Here is a 13,348-nt window from a genome sequence, read left to right as displayed (position 1 = left end):
TCAAAGGATTTGGAAAAGTTTCCGCAGTTTTAAAAATGAGAGCAACAATAATTTCCATAAATAGTCTTCTATGACACGACTGTGGGCTTCAAAATCCTAGTTAGGTGCACATGGAATAGACCATATTTCCCAGAACGAATTACAACATACTTAATAATGCGTTTATATGCTCAAAGTAGCCATAACTTTGCATCCCAGCAGTCAAGTGCATATGGCAATGAACATCTATGGACATCCAAGCTAACCTAAGGTTTAACTGCAATACCAGATGTTACAGCGAAACAGTCTCAGGCATTTACTGTAAAGTTTAATCTTCAAGAGACTTACAGCTCACTTAAAACATCCTTATGTGGATAAGACTTCATGCATAAATTGTAAGTTCAGAAGTTACAGTAGACAGAAAGGAGCCAGAAGTTCCTCTGTTAGATGGAAATAACACTAGCAATTTTGCTCGATACCACAAATAAAATTACCTAATCCAGTTGAAAACAAATACCAATTTTCTCATCACTACATGCCTGTAGGAACTATACACACATTCTGTGGGGACAAGGTCTCACCAATGGCCTGCTCTACAAGCAACACGCTGTTCTATTGAATAAAAACATTTCAGCTGGCACAGCTATGTTCACAGCCTGTGGTATAGATACAGGCTTCGTAAATATTAGAACCTATATATGGCACCCAGAATCTCCTAAGAAAAACTTTCTTCAAATACAAATGCTTGGAAGTCTTCAAGTCCTGGATGATTTTTAAGAGAGGGAGATTCAACTAACCAATTGTGTGGAACACGGGAGGGGTTTAAGAGCAAAACCAATACCTCATAGCACTTTAAAAAGCAAGTAAAATCTGGTACAGTTCATAGAAACGGTAAAGGAAAGGTATCATCAGCATGTAGCTAAAAGGAGTTGAAAATCATATGGGATAAGAGTCAAGAGTCCCGATTTGTCAAAGCAGGAACCGCAGTTCTTCTAACACCTTCTTCCCGCCACTCACCAAGAACACAATCCCCTAATGCTCAGTTCAGTGAAGAGTCAGGAAGACTGGAAAGCCACCGAGAGGGAGGTCAAGCAGTAGTTCCTCCCCTGCTAAAGCACTCTTACAGCTTTCCACCTAGATCTTGGTGCACTTTGGGACAGGTACTGTAGCATCTTTCTCACCAGTCTTGAAAGGAAGCCATGACTTCCCTGCAGATACCAGGCTCTAAATGTGCATGTAAAACTGGAAGATAGTTAAATCTTCAGCTACACTGCTAATTATAGACATTACAAAAGCGTACGAATATACCACTAGATGTAACAGAACTTCGGTGTTTTTGTTTGTTTTTCTAAAAAAGAAAGCTTGTTTCTAAAACAAAACAGGTTAATGTAACATTGAACATAGGGATCAATTTATTTATTTTCTGCTTTATGGTCCTTTAGAGTCCATGCCTTCATGTTAGTAACACAACACATTCCCTGCCAGCAGAAAAAAGAAAATGCAGTGCTTTTAACGTTAATCAGTAAATACAACAAATATTGGTACTGAGAGGTCAGAAATTCAGCTCTCCTTTGGGAGCTTATATACTCAAGTCATTGCTAACGCAATTCAATGCATAAACTATCAGCAGATGAGCTGATAGTCTTCAGGTCACCCAATTGTTACAGACAATGCCAGAAAGTAGGAGCCAAAAAACTGGGGGTTATCTGGTCCCAACACGTAGGGAACCACAACTGAAGGATGCATGATGGAATACGATGGACTGTAGGAAGAAACACAAACAGTGTCACAAGTGTGATTCAGTCACAAGATTAATAACACTGTATTTTGGCTTTTTTAAACTGCCAGGGAGATGGACAGCTTTGTTACTCTATCTGATTTGACCTTATCAATGTGTATAAATATCTGAGTGAAAGTTGTTGAGAGATGGAGCTGGTCTCTTTTCAGTTGTGCCCAGCAAGAGAACAAGAGGCAAGGGGCACAAACTGAAGCACAGGAGGTTCCACTGCTCAATATGAGGGGACACTTCTTTACCATGCAGGTGACAGAGCACTGGGACAGGTTGCCCAGAGAGGTTGTGGAGTCTCCTTGTCTGGAAATATTCAAAACCCGCCTAGATGCCATCCTGCGCAACATCTCTAGGTGATCCTGCTCGGCAGGGGAGGTTGGACTAGATGATCTTCAGAGGTCCCTTCCAGCCCTGGCCATTGTGTGATTCTGTGATTTCCACCACCTAACCTACCACACATGTCTGCTTTATTCATTTGATCATTCTGCTTTATTCATTTTAAAGTAGCACAATACAAAAAGATAACAGTTTTAGCAGCAACAACCAACTAATAGATTTAAGCGGCAGATACTGGCACAAAATCATTCAGAATACAGTTAAATCAATTAATTAAATCTACTGCTAATGCGGCCCTTCAAGAAACAGACATAAACTGCCGGCGACACAGCTTGTCTGAAAAGCTTATGAAAATACAGCATTAACCAAACAGATGCACAGAAGAATGACGGAGGAAGCCAGCTGTCTCAAAAATAACTGAAGCTAGACCATAGAAACCACTGGCAATTTTACAGGAAAGACTGGTGGCTGGCATCTAGGGCTGCAATAAGGGATTTACCAAATGAACGGCTACACGATCCTGAAACATACACAGAGGATGAGCCACGGCAACTTTTATTCTCAAAGAAGGAGGAGCCAGATGTCCCAAAAGTGCTGGGAAGAGACTCTCACCAACCCCAAAGAAGAGATGAAGGGTGTTAGAGACCAAAGACCCTCCCAGGAGAGCTCAGTGGCTTCCAAAAACACATTCTCCAGGTAAAGCCAAAGAAGCTCCTCAGCCTTCCCGCAGCTCCCTTTGGCTTCTGCCTCGTGCCCCTTGTACACACCAGACAGCTCTGACCAAAAGGCTCTGAGAAGAAGAACGATGGAGACAGAGGCACAGGTACAGTTCCCATCTGTGGTCCCAGCTGGGTGTCCCATCCTGCACTCACAGGTAAATCGAAGATTGCCTTCACCTGAATACCATCAATTCCAAAAAGCTGCTCTTGAAACATCCTAACAGAAAAATCTTAGTTGATAATCTAAAAGATAATTTGTATTAAAATAATCCTTAAGAGATGAATTCATGTTTCTAAGAAAGGACAAAGTGAAACCAAAGAATAAAGATAATTTGCTTCAGAAGCTTCAGTAGTAAGTCGCTGTCTCACTGGAAACTAACCTAAAGGCACATGTGAGCACTGGTGGTTATTGTAGGAGACTATCAAATGCATAGAAGCAGTCTACCAGATTGTATTAAAATAAAAAAAAAAAAGACCAAGAACATAGGAAGAGACTTTTAACCCCAAACTGAAGAAATATGTAAAAAGCCCAATGATGATAAAAGCGGGTAACAAAAGGTAAATACAAAGTGACAGCAAACTAATGTAATTCTAGAAGCCAACAGACTCAAATCAAGGGCTGAGATGGTATTCTTTCTATGAAAAAAAAACTCACAGTCAAAGTCTATTTTCAACCTCCCTTCTCCATACACCAAAAAACAAAACCACTGAAATTACATAGTATGAATGTGTAAGAAACGACTTGTACATGAGTAAGGACTTTTGGCATATGCAAAGTTACCTTATGACACAACTATGTGTTTGGTTTTGTTAATACAAAAAGCTACATATCTGGTGAAATTACAACCCTGTGAAAAAAAAAATCAGTTCATAAAGCTGTAATATTCAGAAGAATTGGTACCCAGTGATGCTCTGCTTGCACTCATCACCCTCTTCCATGGTCCGAGGCATGCCATGGGTGCCACAGAAGTGGGGTGGAAAGGGAGCTGGACTCTCCCGCTAGCCCCAATGTCCCCTACAAGTATTTCAAACAAGTGAGCTGCTGTCAGTAGTGGTATAATGAGGGGCAGAAGCTCTAACGGTGACAATTTTGCCTCTGCAAGCTCCATGGTGGATACCAGTGTGCAGCTGGCATCCAGCTAAAACCAGCAGTGACAAATGAAGGAACGCAGTCCGTGCATTACAGCATACAACGCAAACTCACTTCTGACCTACGTTACTTAATACGTTACTGTTTAACCTTGATTCATCTAGGTTTGCCCAATTAAGTTGGGGATTCTGTTCACATTTAAAACACAAATGAACAATCTCTTGAGATGCAGCTGTTCACCATCACATGAACATAGTAATATAGGAATATTATTTAGCTTAACACTTGGCAAGGAAACACAAGAAAATGGGTAACTGAAGAGCTAAAAGATGTTACTGTGCCACACAAGAGCTTTACTCCCATCTTCAAAACTCCAAATCACAAAGAGCTTCTGTGAGCACAATGTGCAGCCAACACTTGCCCTGTGTTTTCCTTTGCCTTATCGTCGCATCCCAATGTAAAAAGACATCGGTCAGCAACTTCTCTGCCAATGACCTGGCAAACGTTGTTCTCTAAAATCTAAGCCAAAGGGGTAAGCGCAAACAAATATTGGTTTCTGTTCTGTAAATAAATTGAGCTATTCAGTTCGGATTTGAACTAAAGAAACCAGAGCAGTAGCACAGTGGCTTTTACATGACACAGTGGTACTTCAGACAAAACACATTGTATTGACTGTATTTGACAAGACCATTCTGACCTCTTAAAAAAATAAAATTTAACTGAATTCTGCTTAGTGTTATCATATATATTTTTCTTAATAAAATAAAAATAGCTTGGACATAATAAATACAGGAATAATAGGGGGTAAAACAGAAAAGCACATGGAAAACGACAGATTTTTAAGCTATAAATGACCAATAAGTTTAGATTGAATTAATAGCTTCAGCACTACATGCACTGAACTTGACAGAAGCACACTTCCTGCCCCAAAATACCAGACAGCCTGAAAAGTGTTCTAAAAACAAAAAAAAGACTTAATGAAATCTTACACAAACAAGTATCAATTTGCAACGCTTATAACTCTCATACAATAAACCACCCTTCCAGTCCTCTCAACAGGACATTTCCCAAGACAAGGATCTTTATCATTATTTGATAGTCCAACTGCACTAAGATGCATTAGTAAAACAGAAATACTAACTAAAAATATGCCTGATGTGTATTTTTATTTTCCCTAGGTAACAGAAACACATTGCTGATACACATATTATAATCATTCCTTTCCCAGGATGTTTAAAAATAACTGGGAAAAAAAGAAAAACACATTTTTCTCCCTAAGACATTGCACATACTGTTGGTCACAAAAATCACAAAACAGTGCAATGAAGCGTGATCAGTATTTGTACAATCCATTTATAAGCACAGATATCTGTCTTTTGTTACATCAGCGTGCTATTCAAAATGCTTACTGCCTCTAGGACATTTGTTATATCACTGTACTTCAGATTTAGAAAAAAGGAACAAGTTTAAGCCTGATGTATTTGAAATCATGCTTTCAAAATCAACTTCTACTATATTAGCTTCCAGTTCATAACAAAACTCACACAAGTTAATTTATCTTACTTACATTACTACCAATTATTTTCATTTCTTTGTTAAAAAATGTATTTTATGTTTAACTAGATTCATTACATATAGATACATTTCTCAAATGTCTCATATGTTGAAACATACACATAGCATCACATGAAGAATACATAAGAGTTTATAGTACAGAAAAAAATATACCTCTAACATCTCTTTTTTTTCTTAAAAAAAGTCACTCTAATGAAATATTGAAAACATGAAAAGAAATAGATTTTCCTACCAGAATTTTTATCTTGACCAATTTGGCTCCCACATATTTCCGTGTTCAACTGAATCAATTTCACACTTACTCACCTCCCTGTCTCTGTGATGTGGTTTATTCATTGGTTTGATATTGCCATAGCAACTCCGCAGCATGGAAACATGTTCGCCAAGCAATGCTGCTCACCTCCCAGTGCACGGTGAATAGCTGTCTGCTACATACAGCGTAATATTTTAATGTATATTGATTTCTGCTTCCTGCTATTAGCAAACTGTTTGAACATTACCGTTTCTAAGTTTGTAACTGACAATCTTTCATCGTGACCTTCGCAGTAGTGAATTTGCTTTGGTCTAAGCTTAATTATAAAAATCAACTCCTACCTCAGAGTTAAATGCTGGATGTATTTTTACTATAAATTCCAACTAACACATTTGGACATTTTCAAACAACTGGAAAAGCAAACAGCACTACACCCGCCCCAAAAAATCAGGCCTTCTCCAATGTTTTGGCATTTTCACCCCTCATGCAAACAAACCCATGCTAATGAAAGACCAGCCTGAAGCAGCTTCTCCATCTGAGCACGTTGCCTGGAGGGACTGGACACCTGTCCAGGCCCATATCTCCCCAGAAATACCAGCAAACTGGCTGGCATGGGACAGGGATGGTGCTTTGTCCCCGAAAGGGACGCAGGGGCCTGCGCACCAGCAGCAGGCCTTCTCAGCACGCTCCGACCGACCAGCTGGAGGCAGCTGGCTTCTTCCATTTGGAAGAAAACGGGACCCCAAAGGAAGCAACAAGTCAGCACAAAAGTGGGATCTTGGCTGCAGCAAGTGGTTTTTCCGCTCCCAAGTCAACCATATCAATACTATGCAAGGCAGGGTATCCCCAAACACAGATTTGGATCACAGCAAGGAGACTAGGCAATCATCCAGGGCAATAGTACGAGTGGGAGTCGAAACTGTCTCATTGACTGAGTCTTTATCTTCACAGGCTGGCAACCGTTTCACAACTGCGCTTACTCACGGCAGAAACATCCTTATGTTTGAGCAGGGTTGTACCACAGCTTGACCCAACGGGGCTTTATAAAAGCAGTTTACTTGCCCTCAGACACTGTTGGACAAGTCCCATAAAACACAGAGGCTCTGCCCACACAAAAGCGGAATGGAGACCAGCAATAACACAGCACCAAACATGTCTCTGAATGTGGTAACAGGCCAGGACACCTCCTGCCTACCTAACAACATCACAACTGTTTCAGACTACACCGTGCTTAAGCTCAAAGGTTAAATGCTGTTGTTTGCCTTAAGCTAAGTGCAAAACACATCTGTGAGACAGTATGAGCTTCACAGCAGAAATTCAAGTCACTGCCAGGTTGCTATAACACAGGAAGGTTTGTGATCTGTGATGTACCACGAAAACATCTCTGCATGGACTAGCAACAAAGGGATCTAATTTCTTTCCCCAGCAGAGCTGAAACCAGCATTTTTGTCCAGGATTTCTTTAGATTGTATCAAGGAAAAGATGTAGAGCAGAGGGAAGATAGAATATTAACTCTCCTAAAATATATTTTGTTGTCTCTTTGACAAATAAGGAGCTCTGAAGAGGAGTTAAAAGAAAAATTACATTCTACCTCATCTTAGAGCCTATTTCATCTGAGTACACACTCAATTTAGTGACCTTTGCTGGAACTCTTACAGCAAGTTCGCTGGCAAAGGCATTTAAGCAATATTAAACATTAGCAACTGGTCTGGTGGCTGCTATGCCCTTCATCCTCTTGGTAAAGAATTTGATTCTTCACACCCCAACGCGGTCATCTGCTTTCATCTAACGGACTTCAAGAAGGGGTCAGATGGGAGCTGTGCACACAGGCTGTGGACACACAGCCAAGAATGGGGCATGCACATGGCAAGATACTCCACACCGTTCCCATAGGTATATTATGTACACCCTTCAGAAAAAGAAAACAGGGAATAGTACAGAAATAGTACAGTTTCCATGCGAACACAGTCTTTAAATAATCCCCAAACTATGAATCTGCACCAAAGCAAAACCCATCTCAACAATAACTAGATCTAGATCTCACAAGCAGCCTAACCTAGATGCACATGGAGGTTCAGAGGTGACACAGAAATTCCACCCTAGCTTCCCTTTTATTCCCCAGGTCTCAACAGCTGTACGAACTGACTTACCTGAGTAAAACAAACATCAGAATTATTTTGCTCCTAAGTATTATTAGGAAGTTGAACAAGGAAAGCACAACTGGATTTGATGTGGTAATTTCCTTATAGGTCCAAAACAGTCCACAATTTCAGCAGTACAGAAACACGAGCAAAAATTTCTTGGTAAACATCATAGTTGTGGTCCCATAAACTAAGGTCCAACTTCAGCTTTCATACAGCCCCAGTAACTCTGGTTGTTTCTCTAGTTCCTTCATCCTTAGATTTGCAGCCTTCGTATTATCATTTGTGAACACTTATTCCTCATTCTTTCTCTGCTCCCATCCTGATTTCTAATGCAGGTCTTAAAAACACAACTGCGAGACTGCTTCAATAAAAGCCGCATTTTAGTTTCTAACAAGCCTGTACCGCATATTTCAGTCACAGAACCAAAGCACACAGTAAGTCAATCGTAACAGCAAAACCTTGCTCTTGCTGAAGGTCAGATGTCACCTCTGGGGAGCTGTCGCAGGCTCCTCTCCAGACTCGGCATTTCCCAGGGCCAGAAACCCACGGATGCAGTGGGTGCTTCACAGAGCTTAGTGTCAAGGTCTACGCAGTTATACGAGGATGGTTTGACAGCTCTGGGCTTCACACAGTGCCAGGAATCATTTTTCTTTACCTCCATCCTCCGAGCAAGGCCATGACTCAAAAAGCGTTTTATATCCAGTCATAACTGCCACAAGGGCTGCCAATCAGACTATTCTGGATTAAAACAAAAGGCCATACAACTTGACTTTGGCTTTAATTGCACTTATTATTTAGACTAAACAAGAGGACTGACAACTTGGATTTCACATAGAGATTCCAGTCCCAATATAAAACTTCTTTAAAAATGCACCTCTGAGTACCTTTATATTCTTCCAGCAGAGGTGCATACAAATGGGATTTTTTCTTGCTGAGACTCTCATAAGCTTAATCTACAAAATCAGCAAAACCTTGAAAACCAATCAAGGTTTCAAATCTACAAGAACAATCTACAAAACAAATCTACAAATCAAATCTACAAAACCAAGCAAAACCTTAAAACTTGTAAAACACACTGGATGAAGAGCCCTCACATTTTGAGCATACACCATTTTTTTTTCTTTCCCCCGAATCAGAAGGCATCATTGCAACAACAGAAAATTAGCTTGATAGGTGATTCAAACAGACAAAATGGGTTGTCAGCAAATAAGCTATGCCAATATAAGCAATCATCAGGTCACATCAGGGAAGCTGTGCAAGCAGAAAATGAAGGGACTGCGAGTCAGGTCCTACCCAGTAGAAACAACTGGTGATTTCTTTATTAGTATTTAGATATTTTTAATAAAGATGCAATTTTAAGCTTGAAATGTATTGCTAATACATGGTGTTATTTTGATTGTTTGCACCCTTCTCTCTTTATCAAGATGAACCAGCACAGACATACAAGTGTCTCCAATGGCAAACCAGTACTTACGATATTATCAGAGATTACCACCACGGCATAACGTCATCTTTTTAACATCTAGTAATTCTGTGCTGTTGTTGCTGTTGGTTGTTGCATTGTTGTTTTTGTTTGTTAATGCAATCTGTTAGCATAAATTTAAATCAGAGGGAAAAAAAGACTTCATTTACAGACGATGCATTCTGATTTCTGTTCCATCACAAGCATTAGATAAAGGCTCAGATCAGCAAAATGTTAACAACTTTTGCAAGGTACTTAGCACCTTTAGTTCCCTAAGATTAGGGAGGTCCTATACCCATCCCGTCGTTAATTTTAATGCTTGCATTAGACAGACATTATCTATTTTCATTTAGCCAGTTACGTATTAAAGAACACCTTGTACAGGACAGTCAAAACACTAAAATATCTGTATAACTTTATGAGCATCCTTCCTTGCCAGATTAGGTACTTTAAAAGTTTACTTTCCCTTACCTGACAGTAGATTGGTGGCAGAAGAAAAGGGAGTGCTGTGCCATTTCACTGCAGTATGCTTTCAGAGGGAATGTTTGTTTGGCAATTTTCAATGTTAAAAATGACATTAGAAGAAAAGAATACTTTTTCCTAAAAGAAATTAACACTGTAAAATTTGTTTATAAGCCAGATTAATGTAAAGGTAGTGTGGAAAAAAAAAAAAACACTTCCTCATATATTTGAATTTGACATGAATCATTAGATAAGTATATTTGGCATCTAGTGCTGAGTAAACAGAATTATCATTGCTGTTACAATTACCAAAACGTCCATGAAAACCAAGAGGCATCACAACGAACCAATTTTCTTCACATATTTTAATGGATAGCATTAAACCATATAATGAAAGAGATAACGTAATAGGATGTTGATTTTGCATTGCTACTTGCTTTCCCTACAGCTTTGTTCCTTGTATTTCTGTCAATGGCTCTGTTTAGTAGTGTTTATTAATCAAATAAGCACTTCTTTTGTGCTTTGACGTAACAAAGTTGTCGCCTTGATTCCAATACATTGATATGAACACATCAATCTTCGCTATAGTAAAGTTAATATGATTTTATTCACCATGCTAAGCTAAAGCTGCAGGACTTTGATTGCCCCTTGTAACAGGCTGAGCACATGCAACATCACTAATTGGACAAAAGGACTTTATCACTATCTATAGATGGAATATGCTAAAAGTATTATTTGTATCAATTTACAAATAATTAGTACATCTTACACCTCCTCTCCTTTCAAGTCACAGATCTACTCTGAACACTACCATCAAAAATAATTTACTTTCAAAGGAAATATAGGGAAGAGTAGTATTCAACTTCACTCCACAAACAAATTTAGCCCATAAAGGAGATCCTAACACATACTCATTGTTTGGAAACAGCTACATCAGCACTGAAAACAGGTATTCTTTGCTACTACGTTAGGGAGATGAGCAAATTATTATTTGTATTTGCTAACAGACCTATTCAACCTTTGCAGTGAGAGACAGCTGAAAAGCGAAGCAGCCAAAGCCTGGCAGAAAAACCCCATGGCCTAGGAAGCAATTGACAAATGCACAGCCGCAGCTGAGCGATTGGAGGGCCTGATAAGAGTCCAGAGCAAATTATATCAGATTAATTCCTGACTCAAAAGTTATTATCCTCTCTGCAGAAGGGAAGCTACAGATCCATTAATGAAAAGAAAGGCTCTGTAACAGACGAGCAATTGTACTAACTCTCTGTTCTGCTGGTTGTTTGAGCAAGATGTCAATAAATACAAGATCATAATAATTGACTCCTACTACTGTCTGCTATGAATTCTTTTCTAACAGAGAAAAAAAAAGAACAAAAGCAACGGGACACTTGTGCATGTGCTGCTTTCATTACGCGAAACCCTTCTGGTTTTGGCAGATGATTTTTTGGACACCAGGCTTTTGTGACTGCATTGCAACAAACATGAGCGCTGTTTAACTTACACCCAGCATAGTTCATTATTTAAAATATGCAATTTTCTGGTTTCTAGACAGTACAGAGATCCCAACACTAAAATGAGAAAAACTTATTGGGCCTGATCCTTAGCATTCACACAGCTTTTAGCATCTCACTGATGCCAGCCTTCTTTAACTGGTGCCCATAAATACCCAGATTTCGATTAGACTCATTCCAGATCTTCCTGAAGAACAGCAAAAGAATCAAGACTGTTTTGACTGCAATTTCAGGCACTGCAAGGTAACTCTAAACACTACATCAAATTCACTGCACTCTGAATTGGTTAAGACTTGTGCAATCACTGAGTTATGGCTGTTAACTGGTATGCCGTATTTCAATGACATTAAATAAGGAATACCTTTTCCTCCATTGTCTTGCCTCTATTTTCAATTTAAAGTGAAGACTCTTCTTTCCATTGTTTCCTCATCTTTAACACTAAGAAGGGAATGCTGAGAAAAGAAGTAAAATTTATGCTCCTGCAAATATACAACTAATTTAAAGCACAAAGCTGGATTTAATTACACTTCTTCATTCTTATGTATCGTTTCATTTATTCAGAAACCCAAGCCTTCTGTTAGCTCCAGCCTATCCATAATATTATAATCTCATACCAACAGGAAAAACCTTTTTAAAAATTTTAAGGCCACACGCCACAACCTAACACAATGATCATTCATACATTATCATTTACAGGAAAGGGAGTGGAGAAATCACTGTTTTGAAGTCAGTCTCCTAACCATTTCAATTGCTACGCTTCTCTAGAAGGCAGAGGAAGCTCCACAAAAGCCTTGTGTTTTTCTGTGTCTTCCTAACAACTCTTCTCCAATGAAAAAAAACTTTTTGGGGAGCCATGCACACAAGCTCTCCCACAGAAAGTGCCCTTGAAATGCTGCTAAATCAGAAGTTAGAGCGGGTCATCAAAAGCTAAGAGATTAATGTTCTACAAAAAATGGCAATTTTTGCCATCAATAAAGGACGAGGTCTCATGCTGTAAACATGTGGTGCTGCTCATAAAAGATGGAGCAGAGCTAGCGATACTCCATTTTGCATCTCATCTACAGAAAAAAAATATTAGACCTTAATTTTTTGATCCGGCCTTTATATGGTACCCAAAAGACATCACATTTTCACTGTATTGTTTGTTTTAATTTCATTTTTCTGAAAGAAAGGAAAAGATGCCTCATTTCACATGAGCTGGATGCAGCATCACCACAGCTTTTACTGTTCACTTTAGTGAAAAAGATTTCTCCTGGAATTTGATGAGAGAAAAGAATTCCTGCAAATTCTGTCCCTTTTACAAACAGACATTTCTCTGTATATTGATTATTTAACCCCTTCTTCAGGTTGTTTTTTTTCTCTTCAAGTTTTCAATCTATGCATAAGACTTTGAGGCAGTAGGTTACCAAGGGAACTCACGCAGCTCATCTTTATCTAGATCTAATTAACTAGAAGTCCAATTTGGGGTGAATAAACTACCCTGCTCTGTCAAGGAGTCTTGTCATCTTCAAGGGATGTTGAAAAACTGCCTTAAGTTTTTAAAGACCAGGGTAGTTGAAGCAGATGACTCTATTATGGGTCAAACAAGTTGAAGAAACTGCTCCATAAACATCTTCCTGGTTTTCCTTGCCCCCAGTTTACCCACACGTAGGCATCTGTTTCCCAGGTCCTGCCTTCTTCATGACAGTGAATCAACTTCATTAATTCAGAAGAGAAAGGGGAAAAATCAAGAGCTTCTGGACAGTGTCACACACACACACACACACAGGATATAGCCAAAGTTGAACTCAGGTCTCTGAAGACCATGGCAAAGTATCTCCTGGTTTTACAGTCCAAATACTGGATCAAGAGCATAACTACTATGTAGCACAAATCACGGGGCTGATATAACCATATCCTGACAGATCACATTTGGTTTACTTACACAACCACTAAGTTTACGAAGACTCAAGATGGACCTGTCCCCATTAGACTCTTACCAGACCTTCCACTGCTGGTTCCCAAGCTTCTCTACCAGCTCCTTCCTAC

The 13,348-nt window shown here is 39.3% G+C and overlaps 1 protein-coding gene across 3 annotated transcripts in view; it reads right to left on the bottom strand.

Annotated features, from left to right (window-relative positions):
* The window catches only part of MYO16 (myosin XVI), a 383,536-nt gene that overhangs the window by 348,446 nt on the left and 21,742 nt on the right, over window positions 1-13,348 (bottom strand). Inside the window, exon 1 of one of the 3 annotated variants that reach the window (XM_048077902.2) lies at window positions 5,721-5,769. The exons of the other annotated variants lie outside the window; for them this stretch is intronic. The gene's annotated coding sequence lies outside the window, so the exon portion shown is untranslated. Of the gene's footprint in view, window positions 1-5,720; window positions 5,770-13,348 lie in introns of those variants that run through there. 3 annotated transcript variants of the gene reach the window in all.

Source organism: Anser cygnoides, chromosome 1 (genome assembly GCF_040182565.1).
Source record: "Anser cygnoides isolate HZ-2024a breed goose chromosome 1, Taihu_goose_T2T_genome, whole genome shotgun sequence".
NCBI classification, from domain to species: Eukaryota; Metazoa; Chordata; class Aves; order Anseriformes; family Anatidae; genus Anser; species Anser cygnoides.
Note: the sequence above shows the minus strand (reverse complement) of the source record. Positions and strands in the feature narration are given on the sequence as shown.